Source organism: Gasterosteus aculeatus, chromosome 2 (genome assembly GCF_964276395.1).
Source record: "Gasterosteus aculeatus chromosome 2, fGasAcu3.hap1.1, whole genome shotgun sequence".
Lineage (NCBI taxonomy): Eukaryota > Metazoa > Chordata > Actinopteri > Perciformes > Gasterosteidae > Gasterosteus > Gasterosteus aculeatus.
The window spans coordinates 10,493,845-10,498,010 of NC_135689.1; positions in this window are offsets into that span (position 1 = coordinate 10,493,845).

Consider the following 4,166-nt stretch of genomic DNA (forward strand, 5'->3'; position numbering starts at 1 on the left):
GGAATCGTTGGCATCTGGTAATGAGGTTGCAGATTGCAAACAACTCAAACTTCCCTTGTGTGCCCCTGCAGGGCACATTGGCCACAGCTGAAATGTCGAGCCGGGATTTGGTTTGTCCATTCCGGGCTTCTATAGAAAAGTGGTGGCAGGCTAAGTGAACAGGACTGTATATGTCGTATGTAGATATACAAGGATCATTCTTAAGTAACAAAAAGACAATTCTTAAGAAAACATGCTCACTTAAACTTATATTCCATTCCAAGCTGCTAACTGCCTTGTTTTATAACGTTCCTGGATCCGACACAGATTTACAATGAGCTCCTGATGCAAACCAAGAGGACATTCAGGGAGCGCAGACCTGCGGCAAGGCCAAATGACCCATCTGCCATGTTAACAAAAGGGAAATGCATTTCTGCACTGTGATTCAGACTCAGAAATGTTATGGGCATCCTCCGTGGCCGATGCCTCTTCCATCCACAAAGCTTAGTGAAAATTGTGTCTTCTGTTTTTCCCGTAAGCCACGCTGACAAACAGACAAACAAACAGAACCGAAACCAGAACCTCGGAGTACTGCACGTCCAAAATCAGAGGGGATCTTGCGTCCCTCTGCTTTTCATCAGTTGACGTCAATCAGATGTTGACGAGTCTCATCATACAAATGGAAAGGGTGTTATTACCAACAGGAAGCTGCGTGGCAACTAAATCCCCTGACCCCTTTGTCTCGTCTCGGGCGCCTTGACTGATTAACCCCAAGTGTGTAGAAAACATATGCAATTGTTCATCCAAAAAGAATGTGTGTGTGTTTTTTCTAGCCGTGGCATTTGCATAATCAGAATTAGCTTTATTAAACATACAACTGCACGATGCAGCAGCAATGACAGACAGAGGACACGTCTCTAACCGCTGCACTTGTGTTCTACCGAATGCACATGGGACTTGGTCCTGATTTGATCAGGACGGCCTCTTCGGACAGACTGGAGAGGTTCAGCTGAATTCTGAACCTCTGTTCGTCTCTCCCTCCACCTCTCCGTCGTGCACAAGCACACGTTCACACTCCAAATGTCCAAACTCGATGCATTGGACCCATTTGCATAAGCTCAACAATTATTTTGCATGGCCATCATTCTCTACGCCTGGGTATTGACATTCTTTTTAGAGGTCCATTTTCAGTTCAGGGTCACTCAGAGTTCTACACTCCCCTGTTTCAATCCATGCAACATCTTGATCTATTTGTGCAATGAATAGGCCAGATGGGCAGTGAGTTCCTCAGAGCTCAAGGACAGTTTGGGGAGTGACTCAGCCAACACACGCTGTGAGTTCACCAGTCACCGACACTGAGGGGCCCGTTGGGAGCTGTGGGTTATTAGACAGGGTTTTCTCCCCTGACAGGTAGAAATATGAATATCTGATGAGATTGCCACTCGACACTAAAATAAAATGTTGTTGATCAAGCAGTTTGACGTATGCTTTCTGGCCGAACAACCAAATTATTCAAGCTGAACTTTGTGTTGGGCTCTGGTTAGTAAGATGTGTGGGGGATGGCCACAGATGGGGGAAGAAGTAAGTTGGGGCGAATGATGAGGGGGGGGCAGGAGAACACAGGCTGCTGGTGCATGCTCAACATTCCTCAGGTGTTGTCAGCATAGCTTGCTCAGTAATTACCTCTCTGTGAAAACACGCACAAAAGCTCACTTTACTACCAAATGGAAAGGCAGCAACCAGGAGGAGCTGTTAGAGACCTGTTACAGACAGATGGGAGAATACATTTACATTCAAATTTAAGCATAAGATGAGCTAGAAAGATTGTTTTTTTAAGGGAACAAGCTTGCAAGAGATTAAAATCTGTTGAACAATCACAGGCTTGCTGTGTTTCATGCATGCAGCGCAGATGCAGAGCCAGGATGTGAGTGAATCACAAGCTTGATTTATGTAGCAACACATCTTCTCTCAGACCTTGGCACGTGAGTCCAGTAGTGTGATATAGACGTTTAGTTCCAAAAATGGTGCTCAGCCCCAGCACAGAAATTCTGCAAAGATCCTCCCTCTGCATGCTACTCTTTTTTTTTATTGTTTCACCCTGATGTCATTGACTTTTTGTCATTGACACCACTGCAAAAGAGGAGGCAAGTTCTCCCTATCTCGGAAACCCTCGTCTCTCCCTCCTTTGTCTCCCTCCGTCTCGTTGGCGGGCTTGCTCAATCTGGGAGATTGTGTGCAGATGTGCCTGGAAAGAGGCCGGTCCCTCTGCCCTTGGAGAACATGTGGTCCGGTAGTGTTTACGCTGGCACTCTTTCAAGCTGTCTCCCACACAGCGTGCTGGCGTCTGTCTCTCCTGGATGACAATGCTCGACCCTCTCAACCCTAAGGTTGAGGTGACCCAAGTGATCGTGCGTATTGACAAACAGAAGAGCCGGCGTTGTAAATAAAAAGGAACGTTTGCAGAATATGAAGAATAAGAAGATTATAAGAAGAATATGTAATGCTAGTTACCTCCCTGCCCCCCCAAACCACACATTTCAACATACCATTCCTGCCTGAAGTTTCTTCATATACCTATACTAAGTATAAGTATATTGAGAGCAAATATGTGTGGATTCGATAGATATCCGGACACCTCAGGCATCTTTTGCACAGATTCTCAGCATACTTCACATTCTCTGCTCTCATTCCGGCTCTGGGTAAACATCTGTTAACTGGAGATCCCTGAAGGGCACACTTATCCCTCACACCAATAGCAGTGAGGTTACTCTCAGTTCGCGTGAAATTGTAGTACCCATGATTAAATGCCAGTGGGAAAACGAGATACATACTGCACAGAAAGAGCACATTACGAGCGTTTCTCTTCATAACGGCTACGGCGGAGGCAAACACCCTCTGGTGTAAGTAGTTTATATAAAGAATGTTCCAGGTCAAATTGACCAAATATTGCATTTTTTGGTTGGATTCTCATAAGTGTGTTAATGAAAGGACTCATAGTGTGCATGTCTTCCTGTAATATAAGGATTCAGCGCCCCCTGCAGGTCTGGGTGCTTCATGAGAATGCCCCAATCACATCTGCAAAGAATGATTTCACAATGATCACACGCTGTGTGTTCGGAGCTCAAACCTAACTAAACGCTATTTAGTTTGCACTTTAACTTCCACCTATAGCTTCTTGCAAGGGGCAATTTACTTTGCAAACCTCTTCATATTTGATGCTACTCTATTTTTCCACGTGGTTCACCGGTTTTGATGATCAAAATAGCTCCAAATGAATGGCCACGGTCAACACTTTATAGTTTGAATGTACTTTGCCTTCTTGATAACTCTGTTTAATAGATTTTGGGGATATAGTCACTATTATGTCTGTTATTACTATTATGTTTATCTGAAATCTCCACTCTCCTCTTTTTGTCCTTGGCTTTTAGCAACCAAGCAATCATTACATAATAGACGGCATTGTCCTTTTGGAATGATAACCGAGGATTAAGACCGTTGTACTATTTGCATGCTCATCCAAAAACATGAAGCCAGATCCGTTGCATAAATCCTACCCACGTTTTCATTGTCCTCCACCGCTAGGGGGCGCCTCTGGTGCGCTTTTCCAACTGGATTTGTGAACTCGGTGCAACTCGGAATGCGTGAGCATGAGAGAAGACAAAGCCAATGAGCTGCAACATGTATGTTGAATGTCAAGTGTGTTTTTGGTAAGCCTCTCAAAATTGTCCGAAATCAAAAAATCTAAATGGGATTTTCTCCTTTATATTTTACTGAATTCACATTTTTATACAAGCCGGATGTTGTAGGAAACAACTGTGGGAAACCCCTTAAAAGCAGACATTGTCTTCAACAAATGTTTCACAGGTGTTAAATCGACCTGGCGTTATTATCATTAATGTAACGAGAAATAAAAATCCGGATTCTGTCAAAATGTGGAGCCAACATGGCTGATCCCGGAGCGCCAATAGCTGGGAGGGAGGGTCTCTCTCTCTCTCTCTCTCTCTCTCTCTCTCTCTCTCTCTCTCTCTCTCTCTCTCTCTCTCTCTCTCTCTCTCTCTCTCTCTCTCTCTCTCTCTCCACCTCCACGGCTGACGAGAAAGCGTATGAAAGAGGATAAAAGGAGGTGTGTTAGCGCATGCGCAGAAGGTGCTTACCCCCCCCCTCCTCCTTTTTTCCCTTTTTTTCGA